The sequence below is a fragment of the Pelodiscus sinensis genome, chromosome 3 (assembly GCF_049634645.1).
Source record: "Pelodiscus sinensis isolate JC-2024 chromosome 3, ASM4963464v1, whole genome shotgun sequence".
Taxonomy (NCBI): Eukaryota; Metazoa; Chordata; order Testudines; family Trionychidae; genus Pelodiscus; species Pelodiscus sinensis.
The window spans coordinates 179,949,401-179,970,228 of record NC_134713.1 but is presented as its reverse complement, the minus strand read 5'-3'; positions in this window follow the sequence as shown (position 1 = coordinate 179,970,228).

Sequence of the window (20,828 nt, the reverse complement as noted above, 5' to 3'; positions counted from 1 at the left end):
TGTCCATTGCTGGCAGGCTTGCAGCAGCAAGTCCAGAAAGTGCACCAGAAGGTGCAGGGCGAGCTCTGGCTCCATGTTGCCACCTACGGCGGCGTCCCTGAAGGGAAGCACCGACACACACGGGCGCAGAGATCAATGCTTTGCTGTCCCTCGGCGAGGTTGGCAAGCAAGCAGGAAAAGCTGAGAACCGGCTGTCCGGGGAGGTCCCTTTAAGCACGAGCCTCAGATAGCCTCAGACAGCAGCCACACAAAGCAACTACTGACCTGATGCCCTGCCGGAACCGGTTTCAGCCGCCCTTAAATGCGCCCCTGTGTCCAATCAGTGTGGACGCGCTAGTTCGAATTAGCAAAACGCTAATTCGAACTAGTTTTTAGTTCTAGATGCGTTAGTTCGAATTAGCTTAGTTCGAATTAACTAATTCGAACTAAGTTAGTTCGAATTAGCGCTGTAGTGTAGACATACCCTGAGAGAGCCACTTAGAGTTCTAGGGCAAATCTGTCAGGGATGGTACTTGGTCCTGCTGTGAGGGCAGGGGACTGGATTCAATCATAGAATCATAGGACTGGAAGGGACCTCGAGAGGTCATCGAGTCCAGCCCCCCCGCCCTTAAGGCAGGACCAAGCTCCGTCTACACCATCCCTGACAGATGTCTATCTAACCTGTTCTTAAATATCTCCAGAGAGGGAGATTCCACCACCTCCCTTGGCAATTTATTCCAATATTTGACCACCCTGACAGTTAGGAATTTTTTCCTAATGTCCAATCTAAGCCTCCCCTGCTGCACTTTAAGCCCATTACTCCTCGTCCTGTCCTCAGAAACCAAGAGGAACAAATTTTCTCCTTCCTCCTTGTGACACCCTTTTAGATATTTGAAAACCGCTATCATGTCCCCCCTTAATCTTCTTTTTTCCAAACTAAACAAGCCCAGTTCATGAAGCCTGGCTTTATAGGTCATGTTCTCTAGACCTTTAATCATTCTTGTCGCTCTTCTCTGTACCCTTTCCAATTTCTCCACATCTTTCTTGAAATGTGGCGCCCAGAACTGGACACAGTACTCCAGCTGAGGCCTAACTAGTGCAGAGCAGAGCGGCAGAATGACTTCACGAGTTTTGCTTACAACACACCTGTTGATACAACCTAGAATCATATTTGCTTTTTTTGCAACAGCATCACACTGTTGACTCATATTCAACTTGTGGTCCACTATGACCCCTAGATCCCTTTCCACCATGCTCCTTCCTAGACAGTCGCTTCCCATCTTGTATGTATGGAACTGATTGTTCCTTCCTAAGTGGAGCACTTTGCATTTCTCTTTATTAAACTTCATCCTGTTTACCTCTGACCATTTCTCTAACTTGCTAAGGTCATTTTGAATTATGTCCCTATCCTCCAAAGAAGTTGCAACCCCACCCAGTTTGGTATCATCTGCAAACTTAATAAGCGTACTCTCTATCCCAATATCTACATCATTGATGAAGATATTGAACAGTACGGGTCCCAAAACAGACCCTTGCGGAACTCCACTTGTTATCCCTTTCCAGCAGGATTTAGCACCGTTAACAACAACTCTCTGACTACGGTTATCCAGCCAATTATGCACCCACCTTATCGTGGCCCTATCTAAGTTATATTTGCCTAGTTTATCAATAAGAATATCATGCGAGACCGTATCAAATGCCTTACTAAAGTCTAGGTATATGACATCCACCGCTTCTCCCTCTCAAGGTCCCTTCCAGTTCTATGGGATGGTATATCTCCATATATATTATATAACTGGTGGATCAAAAATGACTTTCCACTTCTTTATGATTTCAATGGTGTTACCTCATATATAAATGTGAATATGTATAGAAATGCTTTCAGGATCAAGGCCTTTACTTTAGTTTCTCAGCCTTATTACCAAATCAAAATAATAGATATAAACTCGTTCGTTGTGTCTAGACTGGCAAGTTTTTCCGCAAAAGCATCTGCTTTTGCGGAAAAACTTGCCAGCTGTTTACACTGGCCACTTGAATTTTCACAAGAACACTGACTTCCTACTGTCTGAAATCAGTGCTTCTTGCGGAAATACTATGCTGTTCCCGTTTGGGCAAAAGTCCTTTTGCGCAAAGCTTTTGCACAAAAGGGCCAGTGTAGATAGCTCAGATTTGTTTTGCACAAAAAAGCCTCGATCGCGAAAATGGTGATTGGGGCTTTTTTGCGGAAAAGCGCCTCTAGATTGGCATGGACGCTTTTCCACAAAAAGTGCTTTTGCGGAAAAGCGTCCGTGCCAATCTAGACGCGCTTTTCTGCAAATGCTTTTAACGGAAAACTTTTCCGTTAAAAGCATTTGCGGAAAATCATGCCAGTCTAGAGTAGTCCTTGTGTTTCCTCCTTAACTTCACCCCACTCTCCTCCAACCCCTAGAAACCAGCATAAAAAAGAACCAAATCTTTCTGAAAAATACCACCTGACATTACCGTTAACTCATTTTGTAGTTAACTGAATTTTTTCAAAGATAAGTTCAAGTTAACAATAGGGTGACTGGCTATTAGCCATGGACGCCTCAGCTCCAAAGCCTATAAACTAAGCAAAGACATGAACAGGACGGTGCTTAATTATTGGCAGTCACTAGCATTGCTTTTCAAAATAATAAATGGGAGTCCTTCCAAAAGCCGCCTCTTAAGTAGCTAAATGTATAATCTACCTAGGAAATTGTTTTAAAATGCATTTCATCTTCAGTAATTTGATGAGAGAAAGAGCTGTATTGGTCATTTCTCTTGTGTAAGAACTGTGTTGCACCTAAGGGCAAGGAACATTTATTTTCGTGATTCATACCTGTGAGTTTCATGGCCTAATGAGAAACCTCTAGATGTATTTGAAATGAAATTGCCATTTCCCCCCCTTCACTCAAGTCACGTAAACACTTTGATTACTTGCCTTTCTTGTTTGTGCTCAACAGATTTTATATTACCGACTGACACTCTGGCAACATCACTCTTCGATATTTGTGGTGGTAACACAGCTGCATGTCAGTTGCAAAATGACTAATTTTGGGTGGACCACTGTGTGCCTTGTGTAACTTATCACATGTCCTGAAGATGAATGTGTCACAAATTGTGGAAATAAAAATTAATGAAATATTTCCCCTACGTCTCCCTAATGCCCTTATAACCTGACAAAGAATTTTACTGGCAGGATTTGTTCCGCTGGAGCTAAGAATCCCTCAATCTTTTCATTGCAATCCTGCTATTTGTAGGAAGTTTTTTACTTCAGACTTAAATAAAAAAAAAGGAAGAGGAGGCTGAAACCAGGCATATAGTATCCCAGCTTGAAAGTAGCTGTTTTCAGGGCATGCAACTGCCCTGCCCACTGCCACAAGAGGAACTCAAAAGAAGTATATGCAGCACAAGCATAGGTAATGATCTGTCACTTTTGTGTGCTTTGTTCATCCCAAAAAGCAGCGAGGAGTCCTGTGGCACCTTATAGACTAACCGAAGTGTAGGAGCATAAGCTTTCGTGGGCAAAGACCTACTTCGTCAGATGCATGTAATGGAAATTTCCAGAGGCAGGTATAAATATGCAGGCCAGGATCAGGCTGGAGATGACGAGGTGGATCCAATCAAGGAGGATAAGGCCCACTTCTAGTAGCTGATCTGGAGGTGTGAATTCCAAGAGAGCAGAAGCTGCTTTTGTAGTTAGCAAGCCATTCACAGTCTTTGTTTAATCCAGAGTTGATTGTGTCAAACTTGAAGATGAACAGTGGCTCAGCAGATGAACTTCAGTTAAGGTGCCACAGGACTCCTCGCCGCTTTTGCAGATTCAGACTAACACGGCTACCCCTCTGATACTTGTTCATCCCAGTCACTGTCACTTAGCTCCTGCACTGGCATGTCTGAATTAAACTGTAAGATCCTTGGGGTTAGGAACATGTGTTTTGTACTTCTCTGGAAAGCACTATGTACTGTTATGATGCTGTATGAATAATAAAACAGATGTTTTAGTATTTCCATACCTTTTAGCACCCTGATAATTAAAAAATGGCTTATTTTTAAAAGTAAATTTGCCAACTCATTCATCTACCCACTTAATGTAAGATGTAGAGAAAGTGGTGGAAAGGAAAAGAAAACTAAAAAGAGGGTTAGTGGATATGAATAACTTTTAAGAAGTATTTGTTGTGATAGCTCTTAGGACCTCCCTAAAATCCCATTGTACTAGACATTGTACAAATGCAGAGCAGAAAGATGGTCCCTGTTGCAAAGTATAATATGTTTTTTTCATACAGGGCCTGAGTGCACTAGCAGAGCTGCCCTGCTGGTCACCATCTTGTGATACAGAATCCAAGCATTCTTTAATGGGTTGTTGGCTTCTCTGCCAGTAAACTCCATGTACCTTAAGTCCTTATGCTTGTGAAGGTATAAAATGTGAACTGGTAAATTGACACAGTGATATATAAATGTCAAGATTGTTAACTGTTTCGCTGCAGGTCAAAGCATGCATGAAAGGAAGATGCCAATTTTCTCAAGATTATGTTCAAGAAGCAAGGAGCTGGGAATAGTTGAGCATCCCAGTGTCTTGGCTCCTCAGAAAGATGACTCGCCTAACTTCAGTGTAAGTCTTTCACTTTAAAGACTGAACTGTTGTCTAAACCAGGGGAAAGTACACTGGTGTAATAAATGGAGACATTCTATATTGCTGTAAAATGCACCTTGCCCTATTGCAAATAACTCTGGGAGCTTACTGGGATAAGCCATATTAGGGTAACCCACAAATCTTGTGAGTATGTAAGAACATAAGAATGGCCATACTGGGCTAGACCAAAGGTCCATTTAGCCCAGTGTCTTCTGACAGTGGCCAATGCCAGGTGTCCCAGAGGGAATGAACAGAACAGGTAACCATCAAGTGATCCATTCCCTGTTGCCCATTCCAGCTTCTGGCAAACGGAAGCTAGGGAGACTATTCAGGCCCATCCTGGCTAATAGTGGTTGATGAACGTATATCCTCCATGAATTTATCTAGATCTTTTTTGAACTGTTCTAGATCTTTTTTGAACTGTTCCAAAACATCCCTTACTCCTCATGGAATGAGATTTATGGGGACGTTGGAGTAGTGAGCCTGAAATAACGGGCTTCGAATCATAGAATCATAGAGCTGGAAGAGTCCTCAGGAGGTCATCAAGTCCAGCCCCCTGCCCAAGGCAGGACCAATCCCAACTAAATCAACCCAGCCTGGCTTTGTCAAGCTGAGACTTAACCACCTCTAGGGATGGAGATTCCACCACCTCCCTAGGTAACCCATTCCAGTGCTTCACCACCCTCTTAGTGAAATAGTTTTTCCTAATATCCAACTTAGACCTCTCCCACTGTAATTTGAGACCGTTGCTCCTTGTTCTGCCATCCGCCACCACTGTGAACAGCCTCTCTCCATCCTCTTTGGAATCTCCCTTCAGGAAGTTGAAGGCTGCTATCAAATCCTCCTCATTCTTCTCTTCTGCAGACTAAACAAACCCAAATCCTTCAGTCTCCCCTCATAGGTCATGCGCTCTAGCCCCTTAATCATTTTGGTCACCCTCCACTGGACCAAATGTCTCCAATGTGTCCACATCCCTTCTATAGTGGGGGGACCAGAACTGGACACACTACTCCAGATGTGGCCTCACCAGAGCCGAATAAAGGGGAATAATCACTTCTCTGGATCTGCTGGCAATGTTCCTCCTAGTGTACCCTAATATGCCATTAGTCTTCTTGGCTACAAGAGCACACTGTTGACTCATATCCAGCTTCTCATCCACTGTTATCCCCAGGACCTTTTCTGCTGAAGTGCTACTTAGCCATTCAGTCCCCAGCCTGTAACAATGCTTGGGATACTTCCATCCCAAGTGGAGGACTCTGCACTTGTCCTTGTTGAACCTCATCAGATTTCTTTTGGCCCAATCCTTTAATCTGTCCAGGTCACTCTGGACCCTATCCCTGCCCTCCAACGTATCTATCTCTCCCCCTAGCTTAGTGTCAGCTGCGAACTTGCTGAGGGTGCAATCCATCCCCTCATCCAGTTCATTAATAAAGATGTTGAACAAAACTAGTCCAAGAACTGATCCTTGGGGCACTCTGCTAGAAACCGACTGCCAACCTGACATTTAGCCGTTGATCACTACCCGTTGGGACCGACAGCCTAGCCAGCTTTATATCCATCTTAGAGTCCATTTATCTAATCCATACTCCCTTAACTTGCTGGCAAGAATATTGTGGGAGACCGTATCAAAAGCTTTGCTGAAGTCAAGGTATATCACATCCACTGTCTTTCCCATACCCACAGAGTCAGTTACCTCATCATAGAAGCTAATCAGAGTATGGTTGATTAAGTCCGGTACGACTTGCCCTTTGTTAATCCATATTGACTATTCCTGATCACTTTCCCCTCTTCCAAGTGCTTCAAATGGATTCCTTGAGGATCCCCTCCATGATTTTTCTGGGGACTGAGGTAAGGCTGACCAGTCTGTAGATTCCTGGATTGTCCTTCTTTCCTTTTTAAAGATGGACACTACATTTGCCTTTTTTCAATCATCCGGGATCTCTCCCAATCTCCACGAGTTTTCAAAGATAATGGCCAAAGGCTCCGCAATGACATTTGCCAACTCCCTCAGTATCCTCGGATGCATTAAATCTGGGCCCATGGATTTGTGTATGTTTAGCTTTTCTAAATAGTTCCTAACTTGTTCTTTCCCCACCAAGGGCTGTCTACCTCCTTCCCATACTGCATTGCCTAGTGCATTTGTCTGGGAGCTGACCTCGTCCGTGAAGACAGAGGCAAAGAAAGCATTGAGTACTTCAGCTTTCCCCACATCATCTGTCACTAGGTTACCTCCCTCATCCAGTAAGGGCCCCACACTCTCTCTGATCACCCTCTTATTGCTAACATGCTTGTAGAAACTTTCTTGTTAACCTTCACATCTCTTGCCAGCTGCAACTCCAATTGCATTTTTGCCTTCCTGATAACTCCCCTGCATTCTCGAGCAATATATTTATACTCCTCCCTAGTCATCAGTCCAAGTTTCCACTTCTTGTAAACTTCCTTTTTGTGTTTAAGCTCACCATGGATGTCCCCAGTAAGCCAATCTGGTCGCCTACCATATTTGCTTTTCTTGCTGCGCATTGGGATGGTTTCTTCCTGTGCCTTTAATAAGGCTTCTTTAAAATACTGCCAGTTCTTCTGGACTTCTTTCCTCTTCATGTAAGCATCCCAGGGGATTCTGCCCATCAGTTCTCTGAGGGAGTCAAAGTCTGCCCTTCTGAAGTCCAGGGTGTATATTTTGCTACTCTCCTTTCTTCATTTGGTCAGGATCCTGAAATCTACCATCTCATGATCACTGCTTCCCAAGTTGTCACACACCTCTACTTCCCCAACTAGTTCCTCCCTGTCTGTGAGCAGCAGGTCAAGCTGTGCATGGCCCCTGGTCAGTTCCTTCAGCACTTGTACCAAGAAGTTATCCCTAACATTCTCCAAAAACTTCCTGGATTGTCTATGAACTGCTGTATTGGTCTCCCAACAGATGTCAGGGTGATTAAAGTCGCCCATGAGAACCAGGGCCTGCGATCGATCTGGAAGCTTCTCTCAGTTGTACAAAGAAAGCTTCATCTATCTCATCCACCTGATCTGGCGGTCTATAGCAGACACCAACCACAACATCACCCCTGTTGCTTCCATCTCTAAATTTAACCCATAGACTCTCAACAGTCTTTTCTCTCTTTAAGTACTGGAGCTCTGAGCAATCATACTGCTCTCTTACATATGTAACCTTGGGCTACACATACAATGCAACAACTCCTCCTTTTCTCTCCCGCCTGTTCTTCCTGAACATACCCTTCCATGACAGTGCTCCAGTCATGCGAGTTATCCCGCCAAGTCTCCGTTATTCCAATCAAATCATAGTTCTTTAACTAGGCCAGGGCTTCTAATTCTTCCTGTTTATTTCCCAGGCTTCTCGCATTGGTGTACAAACACCTTAGATAACCAGTTGATCACCCTGCCTTCTCCATCTGAATCGGGGTCCTCCTTTGTTGCTTGTTCCTCCTTGTGATTCTTCCTGGTGTCCAACTTCTTCACTGTTAAGTCATGGGATAGCTATTTTGGGATACTTTGGTATCTTGAAATAGTGTTGCAGTGTAGACAGCCTTGAAGTTCTGGTCTTTACAACATCCTCTGGCATTTGAACTGGTAGAGCTAAATCAGCATATTTATAGCAGTGCAAACAAACAAACAAGTCCCAGTAAAGACACGTCTGCTGTTTGTTTTGAGATTGTGTTGTTACTGCTAGTTTAAAGGTTCTACTTTCTCCTGTGCAGAAGAGGAAGCATTTTAAAGCCTGTGGCTGTTTCCAGCCCACTTTACTTATGCTCTGTCCCATAGAAGGAGGGAAGAAGAGAGAAGCAGAAATTTGCTTTTACCACAAAAGAGGAAGTGGTCTTAGGAAGGTATTTGGGGTTTTGCTGCCTCAAGTTCAGGGTCTGAGACTGAAGTGCAGAAGAGGTTGCAATTTCCCTTTCATCATAAGAACATAAGACTGGCCATACTGGGTCAGACCAAAGGTCCATATAGCCTAGTGTCCTGTCCTTCAATAGTGGCCAATGCTAGGTGTCCCCATGGGAATTAATAGAACAGGTAATCATCAAGTGATCCTTCTCCTGTCATCCATTTCCAGCCACTGACAAACAGGCTAGGGACACAATTCCTACCCATTCTGGCTAAGAAGTATTGATGGACCTAACCTCCATGAATTTATCCAGAACTGACTGATCCCCTTAGCAGTAAAAAAAACCAAAAACCCAAACACCCTGCTGGATAACTTGCCAGAGGATGTTTTTATCTGTAACGACGATGGAGTTTGTGTGGTTTGAAAGAAAAGATCCATTTCTGTTTTGCTCCATGGTCTATTGGAAATGCTGAGTATTTTAATTGTCTTTTTTGGCTGCTTAGCTTACACACAAGTATCTCAACTTCTTTCCATGTCTCTGAAATCTGGTCAATATACAGAGTCTCTGGCTTTCCAGATACAGTCTTCCATTCAGAAAGGCTCTGATGTATTCTTGAGAGAATTTCTGTCATTTATGATCTGGATGTTATGATTTGACTGATGTCTGGGATGCCCTGTTTGCCTCAATAGTGCCAGTATTCTTGAGAAGTGAGTACAGCTTCTCCACTGATGCGCCATCCTTGCAGAAAGATGGCAATGAACACTTGTACATTTCTGTCTTTTATAGTTTCTCCTCAGCTTCTTAAAACTGGCACATAACTGGCATGGTTGATGCTTTCTCTGTCTTTCTGTGTTTTCCATATTTCTCTCAGGTTGAGGGTCTGATTCTTGTTCAGTTGCCATCTTTTCATGCTACAAGCCTGCTCTGAATAAGAAGTCAGTTGTGTGTATCTCAGTCTCTTTCTTGTAGCATATGTCTAAATTATAACTGCAGTTTCAGTATCACTGGCTGAAGGCAATTTGGGGGCCCCTAGCAAGCAGTGGCTTTTAAAAAATACTTTTTAGCAGTTAGTTAATGGCCCCTTTCTACTTGAATGGCTTCCCATCCTTGAACATATTGGTCATATATTTCACATGCAAACACAGCAGCAAGACATTCTTTTTGAATTTGAGCATCTCTTTGTTCTGTTGGTGATAGGAACCTTGACATGAAAGCTACCAGATTTCTCTTTTGTAGGAGCGATTCTCCCAGTCCTATCTCTCACTTATTTTTAGACTTACTTCCTTGGCTCTTTCTAGCAGGCAGATGAGGTTGTGGTTGTGATCTGCCAAAGCTTCTGCCATGCTGTCACTGTGTCTGTGCACCAGAATGTCATCATCTATGATGCTGTTCCCTTCCAGTCCTGCTAGCATGTCTATCTGGCAGTATTGATATATTTCCACTGCAGGTTTGAGTCCAAACAGCATTCCCAACCATCAGTAGCTGCCTGCTGGTGTCCAGAATGTGGAGAAGTAGCTGCTTTTCATATCCAGAAGCACTTGCCAATATCTGTCTTTGGCATCAAGTACTGAGAATATTTTTGCTTTTGCCAAGTCAGGTAATATTTCTTCATCTGTAGGCACTTGGTAGTGAGCTCTCTTTTTAGTGCTTCCTTTAAATTGCTTGAGTCCATGAAACTGTTCAGCTTGCCTGGCTTCTCTCTGGCTACCATGCTGCGTATGCAGCTTGTGGACTCTATGACATTATCAATGAGGCCTTCTTTTCCCATTTGCTTTATTGCTTCAGTTATTTTTTTTTCTCATAATGCAATGGGTACTCTTGGGGCAAGTGCTGTCCTGCCTGTTTTATCCATTTTCAAATGCAACAGTCCTAGAAATTATCTCAGTCCTTCAAAATGTCTTAGTAATGTATTTACCAGCTTTGCTGCAGGGACACCACTGTGCATTGTCTGCTCTGCCTTTGGTTTGCGTATGTGTCTTCTGTATGGTGCTCCTCACTATAGTATCTGAATTCTTCACAAACACGAATGAATTTATCTTTGCAACACCCCCGTGAGGTGAGGGGGACTATTAATCCCATTTTACAGATGAGGTGAGGCAAAGAGAGGGTCCAGTTTTCCAGGACAACACTGAACTGCCTTAACCAGGAGACCATCCTTTCTCTTTCTGTCAGCCCTACACACTTTCCTACTTCTGCAACAAATAAGGCAGAGATCTTACAGTCAACAACCTCTTTACTACACAACACTGATTCATCCCCAGAGCAGATCCCTCTGGGGCACTGGATGAGACATGAGTCCTGGGGGAGGGGAGTATATAATAATGTAATTAAAGGGTGTACCATAATGTATGCAAACACGGCAGCCAAATTTCAATTGCAGAGGCAATTCTGCCACTTCCTAACTTTTGAGTATTTTGTAAACCCAATAAAGATATTTTAAATGTGTAATTTTCTAGGTTATTTTTTTCTTTAAAAAGCCCTGATTAAACTGCAGCAAGGGAGGTTTAGGCTGGACATTAGAAAAAACCTCCTAGCTGCCAGGGTGGTTAAACAGTGGAATAAATTGCCTAGGGAGGTTGTGGAATCTGTATGACTGGAGATATTTCAGAGCAGACACCTATCAGGAGTGATCTAGACAGTGCTTGGTCCTGCCGTGAGGCAGGTGACTGGTCTCGAGTCCCTTCCAGTTCTAATATTCTATTATTCTAAGGCAAGTCTTGCTCAGGCTGGGACATGTCCATTGCAGATGGAATCTTTAGGATATTTAGCTGCTTAACCTCTAGGAAGTCTCTTCTGAACTCTGATTTTTCCAGAGGCTTATAATTTGTCCACATTTGGGTGAATTTTCATGAGGACAGCAACAGACACATCTCTGGTAACCTGGTTACAAAATGTCAAAGCCCTACTTCAAAGCAATAGGGCACTAGAGCTTTTCAAAGAAAAGGTTGTCAGAATTTTTGAATCTACGCCAAACAACTGAGTTTTCCATAGCCTTGTTTTCAGAAATTGCTGGTCGATTTTCTATTGCATTTTCCAGACAAATTAAATGAGAGTCAGATACCTACCTTGGAAAATTTCAGCTCAAACAGTCTGGGCTGTGTCTACATTGGCACCCCTTTCCGGAAAAGGGATGCTAATGAGACAAGTCGGAATTGCAAATGCCGCGGGGCTTTTAAATATCCCCCGCGGCATTTGCATGAACATGGCTGCCGCTTTTTTCCGGCTCGGGGTTTTGCCGGAGAAAAGCTCCAGTCTAGATGGGATCTTGCGGAAAATAAGCCCTTTTCCGGAAGATCCCTTATTCCTACTTTCCGGAAAGGGGTGCCAATGTAGACACAGCCAATTACAAAGAAGGTACTATAATGGGAAGCATTGAGCAACCTTAACAACAGGTGGTGCTACTGGCTCTACCCATTTTGACCCATATGTTGGACATTTTCTGTCAACATGTTTTCCTCTATAGTGCCCAGAGGCTGCATTTAGTTTGTTGTCTCTGCTTTGTAACTTTTGCATTTCCCTTTGCACTAATAGTGGTGTGCTTTTACTTATATATTCATGCTCCTTTTGTGTTATTGGTGATTATTTCTGTGTCTGCTCCACTTATTGTCTGCAGTTGGTGTGAGCTTGTTCTCTGAGTTGCACGTCCATAGCACTTGGTAGTTAGTGTGGGCTCCCAGACCATTTTTCTTGGAGCTCCTACATCCTTCATCCCTATTACTAATCTAGCCCAAATTAGCGCATCTGTTAAGATTTCATATTAAAGAATCAATCGCTTTTCATTGCTTGGCAATATACTGGTCTACTATGTCTGCAGATTCTGATTATACTTGTTGAAAATATACTTCTTGTATGTGACGTTTTTGTGGATTGCACACACTTGTGGAGCGCTTCTGTGATTTTACATGAGCCCTCCTGGTCTGCTGCTGACCTAGCCAGATGCTGCTGGAGCGCATAGCAGCCCTTGCCAATTACAGCTAATAGCATAGCTGCTCTTATTTTGCTTTCATTTTTATTCATTCCTGTTGCAATTTTGTAGTTTCCCCACTGAGTTCTATGGAACAGCCAAGCGCTAAACACCCCCCCCCCCTTTCATGTCCATCTGCTCGAGGATAGGGATCATGCTGCCATGATTATTGTGTCCCTCCTTCCCCCATCTCTTGGTTTCTGATTTTACATACCTGCAGGAGCGGACTCACTTCTGACACCATATGCTGTGTGCAAGCGTAACATACTGGTGAAGGTGTGCTCCAGAGGTAGTCCTCAAAGCTGTTCCCTGAGGATCTAAGACTTGGCTCTTTTGCTCAGGATTTGAGCTCTAGAGGTCCTTGCTTCAGTCCTTGCTGTGATGGTCAACAAGGAAGCCATCACATGAGCCTGAAGAGAAAAACTGAGGACAGTGAAATATTCAGCCACATTCAATCTTATACTACCCACATAGTCCGCATGTCTCTCTCATCAAGTACTTCTTGAAGATGAGCTCTCTTAATTTCTAAACATGAGCTTATACGTATGGTAAGGCCCTCATTGAGAAGCCATTTATCATCACACAGCTGGTTGCCTTAAGATGGGGTAAGGGATTGACTCCTCTTCTTCCCCATGTGAGCTGTTGATAATGGGCAATATAGTTGCAGTGGTGAGACCAGAATGAGCAGGAATTTTCTGCTAGGGAGGGGACTTTACTGCCCATATACAAGGCACAAGGAGATTTCTGACCTCCATGCTCCAGCAGATCACCTATACTGAGTGATGGTATCTGGGAATGCAAGGGGTTTTCTATCCAGGGACATAGTAAGCAGTGGAGATCCTTTGCTGGCAGCTTTGTTGAGGACTCTAAAAGCGATATAATAGCCCTTTAAGGCTATGACTACATTACAAGGTTTTTCTGCAAAAACGGCCATTTTTGTGCAAAAAGCAATGGAGCATCTATATCTCAAGTGCATTTTTGCACAAGAAAATCAACAGAACAGAGGGATTTTGCCAATAGAGTTATTCCTCTCCCCACAAAGAATAACTCCTTTTTGAGCTATAGCTCTTGTGCAAAAAGGCAGATGTGGACGCTCCAGGGGGGTTTTTGTGCAAGAAACCCCTATCGGAAAAAGCTCAGGTGCTCTGATGGCCATTCTGTGAATGGCAATCAGAACATTCTTGCACAAGACTGTCCATGCAGTGTGGAAGCTCTCTTGCGCTTCTGCGATGCGCTTTGAGGTCTGGACGCGCTTTTGCGCAAGACGTTTTTGTGCAAGAATTCTTCCGTAAATGTCTTCTTGTGCAAAAACCCTGCAGTGTAGTCTAAGCCTAAGAGTGAAGAGAGAAGTGCCTGGTGCCATACTACCCTGTGCCAGGGGTTATATTGCAGAAACAGAGCCCAGGGGCACAAGAGACAGCCCCAGAGTTGATGAAATATCCCAGGGTGGCGGTCTGTAGTTGGAGAGAGAGGCCTAGCTTCTGACTCTGTCTAAAGCCCAGTTCTGGAGCCCTGATGTAGATAGTACAAGGCTCTTCACTCATTCAGAAGAATTCCCTGGAAATATAGTTCAAGGGGTTATTGGGATTTGTAGGCCTCCACAGCAAGGTATGTTGGAAAGAAGGATATAAGCATACTCTTCTCACCTAATGGGCGGATTATGGAGGAAGTTGGAGCTGTTGGTGATCTCATTTACAGTTGGAGTTATTACGTGAGCTTTTGACAGTCAGACTTCTGTTGAGAACCTGGTTCCTTCCTGGGAGCACGGAAGAAGAAAAATCTGTAGGAAAGGACCCATCTTTAACTCCTACCCACCCCCCAAACGCATTCTCTAGATGTGGCCTTCTGTGACCACTGGGCTGTGTCTAGACTGGCCAGTTTTTCCGAAAAATCAGCTGCTTTTCCGGAAAAACTTGCCAGCTGTCTACACTGGCCGCTTGAATTTCCACAAAAGCACTGACTTCCTACTGTAAGAAATCAGTGCTTTTTGCGGAAATACTGTGCTGCTCCCATTTGGGCAAAAGGGCCAGTGTAGACAGCTGAGATATGTTTTGCGCAAAAAAGCCCCGATCGCGAAGAAGTGCTTTTGCAGAAAAGTGTCCGTGCCAATCTAGACACTCTTTTCCGAAAATGCTTTTAACAGAAAACTTTTCCGTTAAAAGCATTTCCGGAAAATCATGCCAGTCTAGACATAGCCCTGGTGTGCAGGGACATGTCCAGCTGATGGTGAACAAAAGTGGCAAGAATGGCCTCCCCTCTATCCTATTACATTCAAGGTTTGAATTATGCTGCTTGTCTTTTTATCGAAGAGTGAACCACTCCTACACTAAACTTCCGAGGTCCCAGGTTCAAATCCACCTGGTGGTGGTTACACAAGCACAAGTCTCCTCCCACTTCACTGCTGTTGCCATATCAGCAAGACAAAAAGGAAGAAGTGAATTATCCTGAATTCTAAAACTTGTTAGGGGAGTGGGGTAGAGTGGGAGGCAAGATTTCCAGATGCAGGTTAACATACTTTGACTACTGTGTGCCAGAGCCCATTCATTACACCTGCCTCTGCATTAAAAAAGCAACAATATTTCATTTTCCATTACCTTTCATAAACTGGAATTTAATTGCATACACTTGCAGAAAGTGCAGCTATAACTCGTTAAGTATTGTTAAGGCAGTCTGTGATAAATGTATGAAGCTCAGACAAAAACTACACTGAAATCACAATGGATCCATCTTAATTAAAGTTCTTTAAGTCACAGCTACACCTGTCCTGAAATGAGAGGTAAAAATAGATATGTTTTCTGCAGTAATAGAGATCCCTGCGTATAGATAGTGCTGGAAAACATAGACTATACATTGATGAAAGTCTTATTACTTATTACTACTACCTTTGAAAAATAAAATGAAATGTCCCATTTGAAAGGAGAATTGTAAGAAACAGTATGTATTAAGGTGACTTGCATGAAGATACTGGAATTTTATTTCCATGAGATAACACTTACCTCATTACTGACCAGTGCTGTAACCACAAGAGTTAATGGGTTCACTTTATCACATATAGGGTACGTCTAAACTACATGCCTCCATCGATGGAGGCATGTAGATTAGCCAGATCGGCAGAGGGAAATGAAGCCGCGATTAAAATAATCGCAGCTTCATTTAAATTTAAATGGCTGCCCCGCTCTGCCGATCAGCTGTTTGTCGGCAGATCAGGGCAGTCTGGACGCGACGCGCCGACAAAGAAGCCTTTCTTGATCGGCACAGGTAAACCTGGTTTCACGAGGCATACCTGTGCCGATCAAGAAAGGCTTCTTTGTCGGCGCGTCGCGTCCAGACTGCCCTGATCTGCCGACAAACAGCTGATCGGCAGAGCGGGGCAGCCATTTAAATTTAAATGAAGCCGCGATTATTTTAATCGCAGCTTCATTTCCCTCCGCCGATCTGGCTAATCTACATGCCTCCGTCAACGGAGGCATGTAGTCTAGACGTACCCATAGGTACAGCCCGCTCTTTAATACAGTTGTGATATATTTGGTTTATACAACTGTCCATCTATAAAGCTGGATTATAATTACCACCCATTCTAGCTGTAGTCACTGCTACTGATTATCTCTCCTGCAGCCATACTATGCTGGTGTATTGGTGCTTTGGAGGCAGCACTGTGCAACCATGAATAGAAGAAGTTGAGGGAAAATGGTGAAGGAGAAGAAGGTTAGCAGAGACACACACACAAAGATCTGTTCCAGCAGCTTCTTCTGTACATTGAGTGAACTTTGTAAGTAATAAAAGACAATCCAGAAAGATTAGGCTGAAAAAATGGGCAATACAAATAAAGCACTCATGAGTAAAGTCCAGCTAAATGAGACATGCAAACTGAAGGTTCCTTAGCCACTGAGATGGATATACAGAAGGTTTGGATTCTATCCTGAATGTTACAACTGATATGTTAGAATTTGGCACAGAGAGGTGGTGGACTGGGCCACGAGGGGCTATCCCGTATACCGAGGTTATATGTCCCACCCTCCCCACAACTGAAGTGAGTGAGGGAGGAAGGAAAGGAGTGTGACTGGAGCATGCTGTGGAATGGCTGCTGTGGTCTTTAAGGCTGTGTCACTAAGGCTAAGCTTCCCAGAAAGAAAAGTCTGCGTGGTGTGCTGTGAAGCTTTTGTTGATATGCTCAGCAGCACAGCCAGTGCCAACCAGACAAAGAATAAAGCAGAGCTCTTGCAAGCACCTTAAGCTCTGAGTGATCACTACAGCACAGCTGCCCAGGAGCTGTTGCAGTGGAGGGTATGTTAGAGCAGTCTCTGGAGGGAGCCACACATGGATGTGTTTTTAAGGTGTGAAGTGGCTGAAATGATAGAATTTGTTCTCCGAGTTCTATGGGCTTTTGAACAAGAATCACAAAGTCTTTCAGAGTTTCCCTTCCCCAGAACTACCTGTCACAAACAGTTTGATCTTTACCCTGTGCTGTTAGATTTTCCTGTGTCTTTTCCTGCCCTGCTGCCTCCCTGGATTCCTAAGGAGTGGGGATCCGACCTACATCTTGTTGCTGTCCCTGCAAATCCAGACTGATCAGCCCCCGCCCCTCTTGTAGCTCAGCTTTTGTCAGACTCTGGTGTTCACATTAACACTGCTGCACCATGGGAAGAAGCAGTAGGATAGGAACACGAATCAAGAAATCAGAGTCCTTTTTTCAGCTTTAACACAGAGATGCTTTGTGATGTTGGACACACTGTGTAGATTTCCCTTTCTGTAAGCTGGGAATAATGTTACAAAGTTTAATTCATTAATGTTTGTAAAGTTCTTTGAGACCCTAAGGTGGAAATGGCCTTAAAATAACCAAGTATTAGTACTATATATGACTGCCATACCTTTTTCTGGACAGAGGTATTGCTAGTTGACAGAGTGCTTTTAGGGTTAAACGACCCCAAGAGTAAAGTTATAAATCTCATTTAAACACAATTTCAACCCCAGTTCCTTGATAATTTCACCAAGAAGCACAATGAATTTTTGGTAGATAGGCATTCTGGAAAACTAAGCATCATAATTTTCTGTTTCCCCTAATTGGCCTAAGCAACTCTAAGCTTCTAGAGGTCCTTCTCTTTAGTAATGCAGATATGAAACAGTCTTTCTTCAGTCTGAGGTTGGAGCATGTGCAGACCCCTGAATGGTTAAGAATGATTTATGATGCAAATGATGAAGCACATTAACTCATTTTAGTCATAAAATGTCATGAACAGCAAAAATAGCTACATTTCTCACTTTCTAAATCCTGTATTTTTAGATTGTAAATTCCATGTTTCACTTGACTTTTTTTTTTTGGCTTTTTAACTTGATTACTAAAAGTAGCAAAACCTTCTCAGTACTGTCTAATTATGAAATAATGTAAAAATGGCATAACTTAATAGAAAGATCCATACTAATGATTCTTGAATACACATCTGACAGTCCCTCTTCTTCCCCACCCCTGTCCTCAGTCAGTCTTACTAGAAAAGTATGTTCTTAACCCAGACTAGCAGCTCAAATTCAATTCCGGTGCTGTGATACACCAGCTCCTTTTAGATGTTTGGTAACATATGTGCCCATGAGTTCAGAGACCTGTAGCGTAGACACTCCATATGCTAAACAGCACAGGCTTTAGCTGTTGGTGGGTTTCCACTAAACATTCACTCACATTTAATAAATGAAGGAGAATTCTTTACTAGCATTGGCAGAAAAGAAAGGGTGCAAATACCCTGGCTAAAAGTCTTGATAGTTAACAATGAGAGAGAGAGAGAGGTACAGAAAATTTCCAAACTTTACCCAAGCAGCAGTCTGATGATAGGTTTAGTAACTCCAAGATCCCTCTAAGTGAGTTGTGTGAAGCTCATTCACTGAAGAAGATCAACTTCCAGTTTTACTTATTGTATGTTGCAGGGTATAAACTCAGGACTCTTTTCTTCCCTCAGTCCAGAAAGGAACCGCCACTGATGTCAATGGAAGGAGTTCACAAAAGTCAAGAGTGAGTTATGGCCTTTAGGAAGCAACTAAGTTTTTAGATATTTACTATTTGTTCAATGCCTCACTGTTGCATTCAGTAGGAAGATATGCTACCTTTTAGGACACTGCATTTTCCACCCTTTGTTGCATTTCTTTCCCCATCCACATTTCTCTGCTTCTTTCCCTATTCTCTGCCTTTATTATTTTTTCCCCTTCTCTCTAGTTCTTTCTCTAAAGCAAATCCCAAATTCCATCCTCTGTAGTGAGTCACTGCTTTCCTACTCCATCTGCTCAAATGATCAACAAAGAAATCCTTAAATTATGATGTTTAAAGAATCCTTGTTAGGCATAGGTGGAAACAATCCATAGTAGGTGTAGGAGTTTTCACCTCTCAGACTTTCCTTCAGGCTGTCTATGACTCAGGTAGACATCACTGCATTGCTTTACATTTTGCTCAGTTTTACAAGTTTTTCTTCACATTTATGAGAACTGGAAAAAAAAATTTTAAATGGTTGAGAAGCTACAGACCGTGGGTCCCTCGGGCCTAGTCTTACTCTATCTCCAGTTGTCTGGACATCACCTGGACATCATGTAAGGTTCCTTTCCACCTTGTGATTGATAAGGCAGCTTACCTTGTGTACAGGATTTAGTCAGATAGAATATTACTTGTGCTGCTAGCTCTCCAACTCCAGATCAGACTCTGGAGCTCTTGACATCTGCTTCCCTGAGCTCTTTAAGAATTGCTTCTCCTAGCTTCAGCTGTCCTGGATTGATTAGAAACCATCTATTAGGTCCTGCTGCCTGTCTTCCTTTCATGGCCAGCTTCCAGTCTACTGCCTCAGCATGCTGCTTAAGACACAAGATCTCCTTCTTTCTAATTCTCTGTGCTTCTGAGAGGTCATTTCCCTTTGTAGTCTTGGCTGATCTAATATGTCCAAAATGTCATGTGGTCCAACCGTTTTCCCTCCAAGTCATTCAGAAGGATGAGAACAGTAACCATTAATGAGCTAACCGTTTCATTACATATCTTTGTGGCTTTATAGCTGAAGCTGTAGAAACTCATACACTAAGCTCCAAAGGGCCCAGGTTCAGTTCTGCCTGCAGGCAGTTACATCGGCTCTCAAATACTATTGTGATAAGAAAAGGTATATGGACAAAATAGCAATATGTGTAATAATGCTTGCTTGTTCATATGGGTGTCAACTCAACAATGTACTTAAACACGTTGGGCTGCTGTCTAGACTGGCAGGTGCAAAAAACTTGCCAGCTGTCTACACTGTCCGCTTGAATTTGCACAAGAGCACTGACTTTGTAATGTACAAAATCAGTGCTTCTTGCGCAAATACTTTCACGCTCCTGTTCGGGAAAAAGCCCTCTTGCGCAAGAATACTTGCGCAAGAGGGCCAGTGTAGACAGGGAAGAACTATTTTGCGCAAAAAAGCCCCGATGGCTAAAATGGTGATCGGTGCTTTCTTGCGCAAAATCGCTTCTAGACTATCCACGGATGCTTTTGCGCAAATGCACTTTTTGCGCAAAAGCATCCGTGCCAATCTAGACGCGCTTTTGCAGAAATACTTTTAACGGAAAAACTTTTCGGTTAAAAGTATTTCCACAAGATCATGCCAGTTTAGACACAGCCCTTGTATCTACAAGCAATGGATTGACATCATTCAGGCCCTATCAATTTCTTTAATTCATTGAGGTGATAGAAGACTACCATGTGACACATGTAACCAATCAGAGCTACTAATAAATATTGAACAATTCCTAAACATAGTTTGTATTTTTTTTAAGTGGAAAGCATAATGTAAATATTATGTAGTAACAGTACATAAGAGTATCAAATACCTGAAGGAAACTGTTTATGACCCATTCATGGAGGAAGAAAAATATCTAAAAAAAATTGTTAAAGTTGAATAATGATACATTCAAGGAAATTGTAATTGCCCTGTGGCATTCTACAAGCAGAAAAGAGCTAAATTCATTGAGAAAATTATTTTTTCTAACTATTTTATCATCTCTGATCTACAGGGTTTTTGTACTGTTTTAATTTTTTTTATTAGTGGTGTGATTTTCTACCAAAATTGTTAAATAGATATAAGCCCTACTGTGGATGCAGCTATACTTAGATGGAGGTACCCTATACAAGTATAACTTATTTCCAACAGGATAACTAAACTGATATCTATACAACAATATTGGTTCATTAAAGCAGTACAATTTTTCTGCAATGACCTAGCCTAATAGAGAGAAATAGATGTGTGATAAACACACAGGCATGATAGAGAGTTCTGTATTATACAATTTTATTATTTAAAATTAATAAATAAAAACTCAGTTTCACTCTAATATTAGAACTATAATGTCTTCCTTTTTTTGCTCAGAAAACTGATTTCTGGTGCATGCTGGTCTTCAACATGCTGCATGAAAGTTCTCA